This window comes from Ambystoma mexicanum, chromosome 3p (assembly GCF_040938575.1).
Source record: "Ambystoma mexicanum isolate Mex_15411 chromosome 3p, UKY_AmexF1_1, whole genome shotgun sequence".
Lineage (NCBI taxonomy): Eukaryota > Metazoa > Chordata > Amphibia > Caudata > Ambystomatidae > Ambystoma > Ambystoma mexicanum.
Window position 1 is genome coordinate 516,955,387 of NC_090925.1, and position 16,988 is coordinate 516,972,374.

Sequence of the window (16,988 nt, forward strand, 5' to 3'; positions counted from 1 at the left end):
GCTCCCCACCCTCTGGAGCGCTGTGTGCTTCCCACCGGCCTGGGTCTCAAATCCGCCCGGGGGCTGGAGTTCTGCACGCTGGGTCGGCGCCAGAGGGGCTCTTCACATGTATGGGCCGCTCTACGTGTAATTCCAGCCCCGCGTTGCGCAATCGACCGCCTCCTCCTTCTCCGGCGGCTTCACCCGTGGAGCCTGGGCAAGAGCGACGTTTTAAAGGCTGTTGTGCTTGGTGGGAGTCGCTGCCATTTTGCCTTCTTCCCACTGCCTGCCAGGCAATTTTGGTGCCGATCAGAAGGGGCTGCAAACCACTGCTCCCTGGGGTTTGAGAGTCAGACATCTGATGCAGCAGCCTTTCTGGAGGCAAACGCTGTGTCTGGAGGTGTTGGGGCGATTAGTTCACTGGTGCATTTCCGTTGGCAACGTGGCACCAGTCGTGAGCTCTTACATAGCCACTCCGACCATCATGGCTCCAAGCCACGCCCCCCAGCATTAGTGTTTTTAAATGCAGATCATTTTTGACATGAAACCAATTCGTAATAGTTCAATGAGAAGTTGCATACACTTTCAGTAGTTATCGAAAATAATGTTGCTTTGAATTAACTTCATTCTCCTGTTTGTTAAGCCAGTGCATTAACAGACTTAAACCAAGTCCATATCCAAAATGATTCTGATTTATCCCTTCATCAGGTAAGATTGAAAACAAGTACAAAAACAAGCAAATGTTTAAGCATTCATCGATATCACACTTTAGACCACAACTGGACAAATGTATTGAGATGCAAGTTAGTGTACCTCGCAATGTCTACAACATGAAATACCAGTGTCCTTGCTCCATCTGGAACAGGAAAAGGGGGTGCTGCCACGTGATGGAACCCATAAGGTTCTGTACATTGTGTGAACCTTGAACATAAAAGAAAACCCTTTGTTGCTCTTGGTAAATCTGAGAAAAACAAATGACATTTCTCCCTTTACAAAAATACAACACAGAAAGAGTCCTTATTCAACCCATGTGGGACTTGTGTGTTCAGGAATAAAACGTGCAAAACATCTAGCTTTCTTATCTGTACTTTTTGATCTGATCTTTTCTGGTATGGCAAGATCTGTTACAATTATCAAAAGTGTGGTTTCTAGTAGTAACTCCTGAATCTAACCAGCTAGCCACAGAACCTCCCCTCCAGATACAAGGCTACCTTCATTGTCAAATGGGACTGCAGATTGAAGAGTGTTGGCTACCTGCTGCGTCTTAATGGAGAATGATTTCGACTTCCTTGGACAATGTTGGAAATCATTCACTGTAAAGACAGAGGTAATCTTTTCTACATTTATTCCACTTTCTAGAAACTGGAGCATGAACCCTGATCTGAGGTGCAGGGTGCGTAGTTCTATGAATTGTACCAGGATGTTCCAACCTCTCCCAGGGAGACCCCTCACACATCCCCCCCCCCTTTCGTTCTTTCACTCACCCATCCACCTGCATGACCAAATTGATCAATGCTTTGCTGCAGGTGAGTCTATATACAACCACTGCCAAGGCATCCTTGAGTTGTCCTTCAAAACCTGATAGGACAAGGTGCCTGCTTTTGATCAGGTCTGCCACTCTCCAATGCAATGCAAAAGTTACAAGGGTGATTTACTAACCAACCCCCTCGAACTCCCTTCTAAAGGTCAAGCAGTTCTCCATCCACCCCTATGAGACATGCCACTGATCAAACATCTTTATAGCTATATATTTTTCTGAGGCTTGTGGAATCTGCTTAGATCACATGCTATGCATAGGCCGTCATCTAGTGAAAACTGTAGAGTATTACTGTTGTTGTTTTTGAAACTCGGAAACTGACGTCGACAGGGCGTGCCAGTAATACTATCCCTAGTGTGACGTCTACTGTACCCATGGTGCTTCACGTGTCGAGGACCCTCAGATTTTTTTTTTGCGCCTTCATAGTCTTTCGCATATTGCGGAGTTCCTTCTGGCTATTGCCTTTGCTTAGAAAAATTAAATCTGGTATATTCTTTCTGTCCTTTGTTAGCCGTTTTCCTGCAAGATCTTCAGCAACGGCATAAAGGACGAACTACCATCGTCGACGACTACAGCAATTCATCTCGACAAACCTTTCATACGGCCTCAGAAGGCCTCAACGGGCCTCGGCCCTCACAGTAGGTAGAGTGGGGGGTGGGGTCATTCTTTAGTCTCTAAGAGAATGCATATTCCCTTCTCCACCCACCTATTTCGCCAGGCTGTCTTCCCCATACACAATGGAGGAATGCACCTTTTAAGGTTTGCTCATCCTGTAATCGTAAATTCCCTTGCAAAGACTTGCACCGGATGTGCAATCTGTCTCCCAAGGGATCACGCCGAGGGACAGTGCAAGTCGTGCAAACTGTTGAAGCCCAAAATACTGAAGCGCTGCAAAACAAAACGATGGGCCCACCACGCCATGCAGGTTGATGCCGCCATGGACGTCGAGGTAGCCTCCAGCAACAGCAGCATCGACGTCTACAGTGACTCCGAGGACAATCAGGATCCATCTGATACCTGCGTGCAAGCCCCCGAGCCCAACAGGCAGGCTGGCGTTTCTGCTACGGGGACGACACCCAGCAGCACTAGCACGACCAAAGCACAACACACCTCCCACAGCCGAAAGTTGAACTCAACGCCGTCCGGAAAGCCACAAATGGCATCAAGGGGGGTCAGAAAGTTCCCTGTCCTCTGGGCCATCGCACTCGCCTCACGGCAGGCCCATGAAACTGACAGGCAAGTCCGTTTCTGACACTGTCTAAAGTCACAAAGTCCTCACACGCTGATGACCGGGTGTCGAAAGACGCGTCGACAGCCCCCTCGCATGCCGAAAAATGACCATCGAAGGCCTCTTCGAAAACTACACCAAGCTCAAAGATGAGTGAGCTCATTAAGAAACATGTCCCAGACACACTATTGAAAAGTTGGACGTCGAAGACCCATAAGTGTTCTAAAACACAGGGAGAGGGCTCTAGTTTGGGGACTGACCCAGGGGGAGGGCACCATTTCGGGGGCTATGCGCCATAACAAATGAACCTGCACCAGAACCAACACTCAACCCACCTGCCTCTGTTCCCCCCCCCCACCCCCCCATAATCCCAAGTTCACCACAATGGACAGCAGAAATGATTGATAGTCATGAGATGAATGTCTTTCCTAGCTAATTTCTTTGATGACCACCCTGAGGTCTTAGTAAATCTTCAGGGTGCCCCACACAGCGGGCCAGCTACAACTCAGTGGGGCAGCAGTTACCCAGCCCTCCACCAAGAGAGCCCACACAGACCCCACACAAGCTTTCACCTCGCTGCAGGATTTAGGGCAGCTTGCTTATTGTGACACCATGCAAGACTTCCAGGACACTGGAACTTGCACTGACCCAAAAGATCAAGGGGACATGGGTGATGTCAACCAATTTTATGATGATGACGACGAGGTCTCCGTCATACAGTCGCCAGATAACTCAGACCCACCGGTGGCAGACTCGCCAGTGGATAATCAAATACAGTATAATTACCTGCTCCTAAAAGCGGCAGAACATTTTAAAATCGATACACAAGAGACACAGGTGCCCAAGGACTTTGTTGAGGACATATTGGGTGATAAAAAGTCTGCTACCCAATTCATACCCCTACTTCAATTAGTACAGAGGCGCATCCAACCCTCGGATTACTCCAAATTTAACACGGGCAGTTAACCTGCACGTTGATAACGTTTCCCGGCCAGCTCCCTCAGACCCCCTTTACATCAGGGGGCAGTTAAAACCAGACTCTTTAGTGGTGACTACTAGAAAGAGAGCAGGAACACCTATGGCCTCTTCCGAAGCCCCTCCTAATAAGGAGAGTGAACAGATTTACACTTTGGGAAGAAAGGTAGCCTCTTCGGCAACTTACCCAGCTAGAATTGCTCATAACACCACCTTATTAGCTTATTAAAACTGTCACAAGTGGGATGAGATGGCCAAGCAAATAGCTTCAGTCCCTGAGTACCTGAAAACACAACTGTCCCTCCATTGCAGGGGGTAAACAAATGGCAAACGGCATCCTCAAGAACAACTTGGATGCAGCAGACAATGCAGGAAGAATAATAGCAGAGGGCATGTTGATCAAACACCACACGTGGCTACGCCAGTCTGGCTTCAAGCTCGAGACTCAGACTCCCCGCTTTAATATGCCCATAGAGTCCAACGTGTTTGGCAAAGCAGTTGAAGACGCTCTAGAGAGCGTGAAAGAAGAATGACACCCTAAAATCATTAGGGCCACTCACCAACAAACCCTCCGGACGAAGAGGGGGCTACAATTTTCGGCGTTTTAGAGGGCAAAACGCTCAACGTGCATCGGGTTACAACCATGGTCAAAGCTCGTCCTGGGGTTTATCACAGGGACAGTCCTCGCAACAAGGGTTTCAAAGAGGCCAAAGAAGGTCTCGTACCCACGTATGGGAGGGAATCGCCTCGGACAAGTGGGTACTTTCAACTGTGGCGTGCGGTTATTGTATAGAACTGTTACAACAACCCACCAACCACCCACCAAGACAAAGGAACACCTCCAAGGGAGAACAGCGTATCCTGTTGTAAGAGGTGACAGCGCTGCTCTTAAAGGACGCTGTAGAAATCGTCCCGGGGGAACCAGGCAAGCAAGGGTATTTATTCAATGTACTTCCTTGTGCCAAAAAAAGACCTCACGATGCGCCCGGTCTTAGACCTGCGCCCTGCAAACACCTATGTCAAGCCACAGAAATTCTGCATGACAACGCTACAGGAAGTAATCCCACTTCTAAAGTGGGGGACTACATGGCAACCTTGGATTTGAAAGATGCATACTTTCATATTTCAATGTTCCCAGCGCACAGAAGATTCTTGCGTTTCAAAATGACGAACCAGCGCTACCAATTCAAGGTGCAGCATAGCATCCGCTCCAAGGATATTCACCAAGGTACTGGCATTGGTGGTGGCGCATCTACACAGGGAGTCAATCCAAGTGTACACTTACCTGGGCGACTGGCTGATCACAGAGGGAAATCCCCAAATTTGCAAGCAAAATACCTTAAGAACAATCATTCTTCTTTTTCTATTGGGTTTGTCAATCAACGAGAAAAAGTCAAGCCTTGTACCAAACAAGACCAAACAGTTCCTAGGAGCTGTCAAAAACAGAAGAGGGTCTAGTCTTTCTGTCAAATCAAAGAGTACAAAACATACTGCTTTAAATACCTCAGTATCTAGCCGGTCGCCAGATAACCGTATGCAAAACAATGCACCTGCTCAGGATGATGGCATCATGCATCTACTTGGTCCCACATGCATGATTCTGCATGTGCCCAATGCAAGACTGGTTGGCAAAACAGTGGTCTCAGGCAAGCGGTCAGTGGGACGATCTAGTGGTTGTTTCGCCAACCCTAGTACAAGCTCTACGCTGGTGGACAAAGGAAAACCTGTTAAAGTGAAAAGCTTTCCACAACCCGACGGTGCAAGCGGTTGTCGCAACAGACGCCATAGACCTTATATAAAAATGAACTATTACTAGCCAAACGTGAATCCTATAATGGTAGAATTTCCCAAGCCAACTCCAGTACTAAAGAACTTTTCGTTATCCTTAAAGAGCTGAAAGCCCCTATACCTGTGCCAGATAATTGCACCAAGGACAAACTCTGGTGCTCGAACATTCAGCAAGCACTAGCAAACAAAGTCACGACTCTACAAGCAAAAATTGCTAATAAAAAAGCTTCATTAACTAGTACCACGCCCATCACAACTTTATTAGACCCTTCCAAAAACACTGTCAAACCACCTTGGTTCAAGTTACCCAAAGTCACCATAATTGAAACTGAAAAAAAACCATACTATCTCTCAAACCATCCAACTAACTCATGCCCTGCTCAACTTATAAAGGATGCAGCCAGAGATCTGTCACCTTTTATCACAAAACCTATCAACGCGTCTTTTGCATCTAATACTATCACAACTGACCTCAAAGAATCTTGGGTGCTCCCACTTCTAAAAAAAAAAACAGACTTTAGACCCTTTAATTCCAACCAACTACCGACCCATCACTACGGTACCATTTCTTCTGAAAATCCTAGATAAAATGGCCTACTCACAAATCCAAAAACACCTGGAAGTGAACTTCCTACTAGGATCAAGGCAATCTGGCTTCCGACCTCCGCACGGAACAGAAACTGCCTTAACAGACTTGAAGGCCCAGATAGATGAACTCGGGGACAAAGGAGACTCGGCCCTTCTCCTACTCTTGGACCTATCGGCCGCCTTTGATTTGGTTGATCACCAGATTTTATGCAGTCATCTGAACTCTGCTGCACACTTCTCTACTGAAGCCATAGGCTGGATACAATCTTTTCTTAGTGACCGTACCATGAGTCTTCTCACCCACGGCCGCAGCCGACCCGATTCCCATCAGGCTTGCCTCAGGGATCCTGTGTCTCACCTACTCTATACAAAATCTTCACGAAGCCCCTTTTCAATGATCTGGATCATCTGGGTATCACCTACAGTAACTATGCAGATGATGCACAGATCCTCCTACCTCTTACAGATGATTATGAAAAGGATTTGGCCTTGGTGAACAAGATTTCTCATCATCCAGGCATGGATGGCCACCCATGGACAATGCCTGAATGATGACAAGACTGAGATCATCATCCTGGGCACCTCATCTTCCCTCAAAAAACTGAGCCCTAAATATTCAGCCTTTAACATTGACTAAAACATCATCTCAGTCGCCAAGGAAGTCAAAACCCTGGGGTTCTATTTGGATTCCACTCTCTCCCTTAACAAACAGATAAATGCCATGGCCTCTGCCACATCCTATACTTGTAAATTGATACGAGCAGGTAAAGCCTTCCTTTCTAATGACAGCTGCATTACCCTTGCCAGAGCACTTATTCTATCAAAGCTAGACTACTGTAATGCCATTTACATAGGGGCAAACAAACAAATAACCAAGACAATCCAATTTCTGCAAAATAACGCTCTTAGAGCCGCACTAGGAATGGCAAGGGGAGAACACATCTCTGAGACAAGAAGAGCCAATAACTGGCTGTCCACAGCTGACTAACTCAAACTAAAAGTTAGCTCGTCCCTCATAAATGTATTAACAAGGTAGCGCCACTCTATCTCTCAGACAGAATTAGCAGGAAAACCACAACAAGAATAACCAGACTCTCCAATATGAATTGCCTTCTGATTCCCAGATTCAAATTGTCCAGAGTGGGAGGCAGCAGCTTCCAGGTCAAGGCATCCCAACTCTGGAACTCACTTCCCTCCTCTCTTAGACTGGAGCAGTCTTACCAAAAATTCCGACTTAGCATAATAATGTGGCTTAAAGACTCTGACCGTTAGCGGTCCTGCTACATACACCTTGACTAACTGACCCACCATGTCACCGATCAATGCTCTTTCTATCACTACCATACAAACCTTTGCTTTTCGCCATAGGCCACACCTGCCTGTCACTACCTCAGCACATCCTTGTAAATATACTGTATATGTGTAACTGTACTATTTTCATTGTGTAACTATACTGAATGTATTTTTTCCCTCTTATGTGTAACTAAGCTTTGAGTGATCCTGTGCAATGTATATATTTTCTTTTTGTATGTGTAACTAAGTTTTGAGTAATCTTTGCAATGCGCCCGAATACCCTTGGGTCTGGTGCGCTATACAAATAATCAAACAAATGCATCACTCACCGGGTGGGGGGGCCCATTACCTTCATCTCACAGGGAATGGACTGTGGACTCAAATCACTGCCCAAAATCACATCACTCTTCTGGAACTTTTAGCAGTGCTCAAGGCATTACAAACCTTCCAAGCACACCTGTCAAATAAAACTGTTGAAATACTCAGACAGTACCACTGCAAAGTTTTACATAAACAAGCATGGGGGCACACATTCTCCAAGTCCTTCAAGGCTAGCATAAAACATATGGAAGTGGGCACTCAAGCGATGCATGTTCGAGGGGACTGGGTCCTCTGACGTATTCCATATCTGACAGTAATCACCACAGTTGTGCTGCTTCGGAAAATCTTTCTGCATCCTGCGTCGATACGCGTCCTCGAGGACCTCCTCCGATGGCCGACGTCACCAGATGTTGTAAGTAGGACGCACGACGCCCGTAGCCTCAGTTCCGTTTTTTCCGTGAACGTCTTCGCTTCGGAGATCTCAGCGCGCTTCGACTCTGGAGTTTCTGTTCTTTCGGTTCTTCGAACCTGTTTGTTGTGAAAGTTTATCGGGATGTCTTCCTCTTCTTCCACCCCGCATCCGCGCTTCAAGAAGTGTGGGGACTGCGGGTCCAAGATGTCGGTGACGGACTCGCACAACGCCTGCCTCTCGTGCCTCGGGGAGGCCCGTGACACGGGTGATTGTGTTGACTGCCAGTCGCTTGTGTCCAAGGCCTTGCGGGAGCATAGGAAGAAGCTGTCGGTCAGTAAGGTGTCCAAGCCCCGGAAGTCGAGGTCCACTGGGCTTTCGACAGACGATTCGAGGGGCGACTCTCCACATCGTCATCGTAGGTCTCGGTCCTGGAGTGGGTCCCGCCACTCCTCTGCCTCTTCAAGGCACTCCCGGAAGCGCCGTCATCGGTTGCCTTCCCCGTCCTTGTCCGAGGACTCCGGCTGTCGGCGGGTTGCTTATCCCACCAAGCATGCGACTCCGGAGGAATGGGCTTCCTTCGGTAAGAAAATGTTGGCGATTCTTGAATCTCGGGGCACCGGTCCTTCCGCACCTCCGAGTGGGGTCGGGCGTGACCGTACTAGAGACACCGCTCGTACGCCTTTGGGCTCGGGTGGTCAGCACGATTCACAGGAAAGGTCCTGCTCGGACAAGGGGAATCGTTCTAGTCATGCCCGTTCCAGGTCCCGGTCCTCGACACGCTCGAGACCGTGTGCACCTGTGAAGTCTTCGAAGAAGACGTCGATGCCTGTGGCGCCGAGGTCGTCGAGGGATTCTCTCGAGGCTTTGCCTCTGAGAAAGTAGTCGACGCCATCGGCGCCCAGGCTGTCGAAGGACACGCTCGGGGCTCGACCCTCGAGGCCTGTGTCGAAGCCGTCGATGCTGCCGGCGCCGCGCTCGACGTAGACGCTGATTCACTCGACGCCTTTCGAGGCTGTCTTGTCGGAGGTAACCCTTGGCACGGTGGAACCCCCTAGAAAGGCTCTGGCCAAGGCCAAACATGTCTTTGTCCCCCATTCTGTGCCCCCCACTTTCCACCATCTGGATTATATTTCTGAGGTGGATGAGGGTTCTGAGGATGGGATGGTTCCTGATACGGTACCAGACGAGATTATCTCGGGACATAGCCCGATTGAAGACCTGCGTCAGTCGCTGCACGACGCCAGTGGTCTGGACACCTCTCCGGGGGTGGAGTTCTGTAGGCCTGAGCCTGGCACCCATGCCGAGTCCTCGTACCGGCACCTTATGTCGAGGGTCACCGAGTACTTGGGGTGGTCTGCTCCACCAGGGGATTTTCTGCAAGATGACCTGACGGATATTCTCGACCAAGGTCCACCAACTGACCCGGTACTGCCGTTCCATATGGCTCTACAAAGGAGGGTGGTGGAGGCTTGGACTGCTTCGGAGAGTCTTCCGGCAGTGGGCAAGTCTTTGCCGCAAAAATACCGCCCAGCCAGTAGCGACCCCTGCTCCTTGACCACGCACCCCACTCCAGAGAGTTTGGTGGTGCAGGAGGCTATGGCCCCAGCAAAGCAGGCATCGTATCCTACCATCCCTCTTGATAGGGACGGCAAGCGTTTTGATGGTTGGGCAAAGAAAGTGTTTTCTTCAGGGGGTATGGCTCTTCAGGCAGCAAGCTCCATATGTGCGCCTTGTCACGTTTCACGCACACTTTGTGGAACTGTGTTTCCTTAGCGGCTGAACATATTCCCGAAGGGAACGAACAGGATGGTTTTCTTGCTATGATACAGGATGGCAAGGGTGCCATGTGTGAGGCCGTTCAGTCGGGTCTGGACATAGCAGATTGTGTCAGCTGGTCCATGGCGGTGAGCACCGTTATTACGCAGGTTTGCGTGGTTGCAGAAGTCGGGTTTGCTCCTGATGTGCAAGCCCGGCTCCTCAACATGCCCTTTGATGGTGTACATCTTTTTGGCAGCAAAGCTGACGAGAGCCTTGAGAGGTTGCAGACCTCAAAAGCTGCAGTGAAGTCGTTGAGCGCTGCAGTTCAACAACCTCCGCCTTTTCGTCCTAGGGGATAGCAATGGAGGGGAGGTTCCTTTTCGTTATTACTCATCCTTTAGTAAAGCGAGAGGAGCTGCTAGTCAAAGGGGCCACTGTAGGAGTGCCAGAGGTGGAAAACAAGGTACTCGAGGTGCCAAGGCCGCTCGGGCAGTTGCCTCTTTGCCCTCAGGCAACGCCGCAGCCGCTTCAGCTCAGTCATGAGGCCATGTCCCATGGTTCGCCGGGTGGGGGAAGGCTGGCGCAGCATCTTGTAGAATAGTGTGCCATTACTTCAGATGTGTGGGTTCTGGAGATCATAGCCCACGGTTACTGTCTTCCTTTTCGGCAGAGGCCTCACGACAATCCACCAGGGAATCTCTCTTTGAAGACGCCGGATCCGCTCTTTGCGCAGGAAATTCAAGCCCTGCTGCAGAAAGGCGCCATAGAGCTGGTGCCTGTAGCGGAGAGGAACAAGGGTTGGTATTCCCCTTATTTTTTGATTTCAAAGGAAGACTGGGGATTGAGACCCATCATGGACTTGCGCGGTTTGAACAAACTCCTCAGGAAGGACAAGTTCAAGATGGTTACTCATTCTCAAGTCCTCCAGGCCCTTCAACTTCAGGACTGGTTGGTGTCTCTCGACCTCAAGGACGCTTATTTTCATGTGCCGATCCATCCAAAGCACAAGAAGTACCTGAGGTTTGCGGTTGGCGACTCGCACTTTCAGTTCCGGCTCCTGCCGTTCAGATTGACCTCCGTCCCGAGGCTCTTCACCAAGCTCATGGTAGTGGTGGCAGCGCATCTCAGGAAAGGGGGTATTCACGTCTACCCCTACCTGGACGATTGGTTGATCAGGGCGCGCTCTCCAGAGCAAGTCCTGGATCATCTGTCAGTCACCTGCCACTCCCTCCACAAGCTGGGCTTCTCCATCAACTTAAAGAAGTCCCACTTGACGCCAACTCAGCGGCTCCAGTACATCGGAGCAGTGCTCGACACGTCCCTGGGGCAGTGTTTTCCTCGCCAGGTGAGGGCTCATCACATTCAGCAGATGGTGCACAAGTTTCAACATGCCCAGTCTCTCCAAACGTTCGAGTTCTTGAGGTTGCTCGGCCTCATGGCATCCTGCATTCTTTTGATGCCAGAAGCTCGATTGCGGATGAGATCTTTGCAGTGGGCACTCAAGATGCAGTGTTCACAATCCTCCGGCAGGATGTCGGACCCCGTTCAGGAGCCGCCCTCGGTCGCCCAGGACCTTCTGTGGTGGGTCGTCGAAGGGGGGCTCTGTTTTGGCTTCCCTGGCCAGAGGTGACGATCGTGACAGACGCATCCCTCACGGGATGGGGAGCTCATGCCAACGAGTTGACAGCGGTCGTTGGTCTCTGTCGAAGTCCAGACTCCATATCAATCTGTTGGAGCTGAGGGCCGTCAGGCTTGCCCTGAAGGCTTTTCTGCTGACTGTGCGAGGAAAGACTGTCCTGATTCTGACGGACAACACAGTGGCCATGCACTACCTCAACAAAAAGGGGGGGGGGCAGGGTCACTACCTCTGTGCAGGGAGGTGATGCAGCTCTGGTTCTGGGCCATCCAGCAGGAAGTTTCGATCTCGGCAGTCCATCTGACAGGAGACGAAAACGAGACGGCGGACGCTCTGAGCAGGCAGAGCGCGATCTCTCATGAGTGGGAGCTGGCTCAGGAGATTCTGCTGGAGATCTTTGCCCTTCGCCTCCAATGTCAACCGGAAGTGCGAAAGGTTCTGCTCGTGGGAATTTCCTCCAAGAGGAGCCTTGGGAGACGCGTTCGTGGTGGAGTGGTCCTTCCCACTGCTGTACGAGTTTCCTCCAGTCCCCGTCATCCCGCAAGTGCTGCAGAGGTTACGCAGGTTCGGTTCCCGGATGATCCTCATTGCTCCGGCATGGGCCCGAAGGACGTGGTACCCGGACCTTCTCGACTTGTCCATCTGCCCTCCACGTCGTCTTCTCTACCGAGATTATCTGCTCTCATGGGAGGGAGGGTCAGGTTCTCCATCCAGAGATCAGATACCTCAACCTTCACGCTTGGCTTCTGAAAGGGTGAGGTATAAGGATTGGGACCTCCCTGAAGACGTGATTGAGGTGTTGCTTTCGGCCAGACGGCCTGCAACAAAGTCCCTGTACCGTTGCCATTGGAGAAAGTTCTGCGATTGGTGCAGGGTTAAGAATGTGGATCCTTTTTCATGTGACATTCCTGTGGTTCTGTCTTTTTTGCTTTGTTTGCCCAAAGGGGCCTGCAAGTGGGTACCGTTAAAGGTTACCTGGCGGCGCTGTCCATATTTAAGCGCTCGTCTAAGGAGTGTTCTTATCTTAAAATTCTTTTAATTTCTCAGTTTCTAAAAGGGCTCACTAATGTGTTCACTCCATCACCTTTCCTGGTGGCCGGTTGGGATTTGAATCTTGTTCTCAGGTTTCTGATGGGTGCTCCATTTGAGCCTTTACATTCTTGCCCTTTGAGACTGCTAACTCTTAAACTGTATTTTTAGTTGCGGTCTCCTCCGTGAGAGTGAGTGAGTTACAGGCACTTTCAGTTAAGCCACCCTTCACTGTGTTTCATAAGGACAGGGTTGTCCTTGGAGTTCGTCCTTCTTTTCTTCCGAAGGTGGTGTCGGAATTTCATTTGGGCCAGAAGTTCATTCTTCCGGCATTTTATCCTCTTCCACATCCTGGCAAGGATGAGGAGAGGCTCCATAGGTTCTAGGAGAGCTTTAAGTTTCTACATTTCACGCATGTCCCGGGTCAGAGTGTACGACCAGCTCTTTATTGGTTACGCTGGAAGGGATTTGGGACAAGCTGTCACTAAGCAGACTTTGTCTAGATGGATTATCTTGGCAATTTCTGAATGTTACCGCTTGGTGGTTAAAGACCCTCCGGTAGGCTTGCGGGTCCATTCTACTAGGGGTATGGCTGCCTCTACTGCCCTGCAGAGGGGTGTTTCTATTCGTAACATCTGTGAAGCAGCCACTTGGGCTTCGGTCCATACTGTACGTCACTACTCCCTAGATTCCATCCATGGCAAGGCGATCCTTTACTCTGCAATTAGATTGGGCATTCTAAATTTGTATATTCTAAATTCCTTTCCCACCTCCGTACCTTGGTACTGCTTTGGGAGTCTGTCATAGATATGGAATACGTCGGAGGACCCAATCCCCTCGAAGAACAAGTTACTCTCTTACCTGGTAACGTTCTTTCGATGGGATGGTCCGACGACCTATTCCATATCGCTCCCTCCCTGCCTACCCCGCTACAGAATTTCTTTTGCGATTGCAGCTTACGTTTCCGCAAGGCTTTCTGTGGTCATACTGGCTGAAGATTGGTGCCACACGTTCTGGGGAAAAAAACCACAACTGAGGCTACGGGCGTCCTACTTATAACATCTGGTGACGTCGGCCGTCGGAGGAGGTCCTCGAGGACGGCGTTTCGACATCGACGCAGGACGCAGACGCCGAAAGATTTTCCGAAGCAGCACAGCTGTGGTGATTACTGTCATAGATATGGAATACGTCGTCGGACCATCCCATCGAAAGAACGTTACCAGGTAAGAGAGTAGCTTGTTCTTCCTAACTTCATAACATGTTCCAGGGGAACTCCATTCTCTAGCGGGCTCACAAGCAGAGATCCTCTACCAGAAGAGCACGAGTGGTAAATTGACAGATATCATAGACTACATTTTCACACATTGGGGCTACCCCTGTTAGACTTGTTCGCAACAAGAGAAAACAATGTCCAGGTTTCCCCAGCATAACTCCAAGGGGAACGCCCTGTGGATGAACTGGTCTGGGAAATGTGCCCACGCTATAGACCACCCTTGCCCCCCAACTCCTCTAATGAACAAAGTGGTGAACAAGATGCACAAAGAGCAAGTTACATTAATCCTAGTTGCTCCTATGTGGGTGAGTCAACCTTGGTATCCACATCTACGCAAACTAGCGATGTGTAACCAGATCAAACTCATGTGCCCCTTCAACATGCTCACACAGCATGGGGGGAGGCAACATTACACCCTCAACCTCAGTCTATGAACTTGGAAGCTTAGCTCCTGAAGTCAGAGTTTGGCCATTTAAATCTACCTCAAAGGTGTATGGAAATCCTCAGAGGCATGTAAACGAAACATTAGACACTGTTACTTTAACAAGTGGAAGAGATTTGTAATTTGGTGCCAGTCAAAACAAATTAACCCAATAGAATGTACTCCATCACACATTCTTCATTACATGCTTTACTTACTAGACTCTGGGCTAGTATTTAACTCAAAGTTCACCTAGCGGCTCTATCCGTTTACACCACTTCTCAAAGTAAGGTGTCCTGGTGGAAAGTCCCGATCATTAAGGAATTCATGGAGGGAGTAAAAAAGACTCCACCCTCCTATTTGAAACCTGCCGCCAGGGTCGTAACTAAATGTAGTACTTGCAAAGCTCACAGGACCCCCCCCCCCCCTTTGAGCCTTTGCATACGTCCAGCCTTAAACACCCTACATATAAGACGGCTTTTCTGGTGGCTATCACCTCCATAAGGAGAGTCAGTGAACTGCAAGCTTTGTCAGTGCAAAGCCCTTTCTTTGTTATCCACAAAGACAAATTGGTATTAAGAACGCACCCTAGGTTTTCACGTAAGTTAATTTCAAAGTTCCATGTCAATCAGGCCATCCAGCTACAAGCTTTCTTCCAAAATCCATCAAGCTCGGATGAGAAAAAACTCCATACACTACATGTAAGGAGGGTGGTCCTTTACTAAGGAAAACCAACCAACTGTTTGTCTCCATAGCTCCAGGCAGGGAAGGAGATGACGTCTCCAAAAACGCCATCTCCAGATGGATAGTCAGATGCATACAGCTCTGCTACTCTCTATCAAATAAAACACTGCCTTTCACACCAAGAGCTCACTCCACCAGGGGTACAGGAGCTACCTTGGCTTTTATCGTAAATGTCCCGCTGGATGCCATTTGAAAAGCAACTATATGGCGCTCTATCCACACTTTCACTTAGCACTACTTCATTGACACTCACTCTAAAGCAGATTCCCAGGTTTGACGAGCAGTGCTGAAACATGTCTTTGCTGCTGTACCTTCTCACAACCCACCACTGTCTCCAAACACTGCTCGCTAATCTATGCATAGCATGTGATCTAAGCAGATTCCACAAGCCTCAGAAGTGATACATTACTCACCGTAATTATATTTCTGATGGGTTTGTTTAATCACTTGAGTATCTCTCACAGCTACGTCCTCTCTGGAAACCAAGTCGTCATGAATGTTCACCAACATGTCATTTTGCACATTCACCTTGAAATCTAATGCTTCGTACAGCCTTGCTAGATATGTCAATGTGGTATTCATGGAGCCCAGCGTGATCTCTAAAAGGTGTGTGGAGGGCTGTAGTCCGTTTGATAATCGCTTGGGGGTGGGATGTGCATATGTAACCTCAGAGGAGGACGATGAATTAAGTGCGTCCGCATACAAAATAGGTGAGCGGGAAAGATTCAGAAACGGAGGGGGGCTCCGGAGGGGAGATTGTGTTTTTTGCACCAAGACATTCTCCACTTGCTGCGGAATGGTAACTGCTGGAGGGGTTAGTCGCCTAACTGAGTCAGTCAGCCGCGCTGTCACAGCAGGATTGTGTGGCGTCTGTATGGATGGACTCGTGTACAGAGTATTATTCACTTCTCGAGGGAATGCAGATGTTTCATGCTGGGCTTCTATGTGTATCTGTGCAACAGCCAGACATGTAGAATCCTGGCATTGTATTTTCTTAATTTGTGCATTGGCCGTGTCTGAATGTTCTGTAGTCCATTCCGAAAGTAAGAGTAAGTGGATCTTGAGTCTCACCCCTCCTCAGGGGCCGGGACCACTGTCGCCATAGTTAAATCTGAGACTTCGGAGAAGTCAATTAATAAATCATGTTTGGTTTCTGCCCACCGTTGAACTACCACAGCTGCCTTTGGTGGAGCCACGGCTTGCAGTGTCCTCTGATATGATGCAGCATTTGTAACGTGCTTATACACAAGGGTTTCAAGGCGTGACGAGGCAAGGAACGGGGAAACAGAGGGAGGACAGAGACCACTATCTTACTAGGCCAAGTGACATTGAGATTGTGCAGGTGCATGGGGGGCGCGAGGGGAAAAGTGCCAGGGGAGGGGGTAGTGCTGTACATGGGATCAAAACAATAACAAGAAGTGCGGCCATCAGGTGGCAGGTGCAAGGTTAAGTGCAGATAGCAGGTGTCCAAAAGTGCAGGTAGGGGGACTGTAGGGTTACAGATACAGACCCAAGTGCAAGGGTTGCTGGGAGGCAGCGCGGGTGTGCAACTAGGCGGGCAGGGACCTGGGCCCGAAATCAGAGGGTAGCCAGGTGACCAGTGCAGTATCAGACAGGAAATCAGCAGGGGAGAGGAAGAGAGAAGGCAGAAGCAAAGAGGAAGTTCTTGAGCTGCTTCCGGAATCGGAGATGGTTCTCCTCAAGTTTCAGGGAGGCTGTTCCAGATGGAGGCCCCAGCCAAAGAAAGAGATCTACCCCCCAACTCGTGCTTGGAGGATCAAAGAGCTTGAGTTGGAGGTATTGAGGACCCAGGCCCCAGAAGGCCTTATGGACATTGCAGAGGGTCTTGAAATTAATCCTTGCAGCCACTGGGAGCCAATGCAGAGATTTCAGTGCTGGAGAGATAGGATCCCTGGGCTTGAGGCCAAGGACAAGTCTTGCAGTCCTGTTCTGGATGAGTTGCAGAGGGCAGACAGTAGAAGCGCACAGATTTAAAAAAGAGGCTG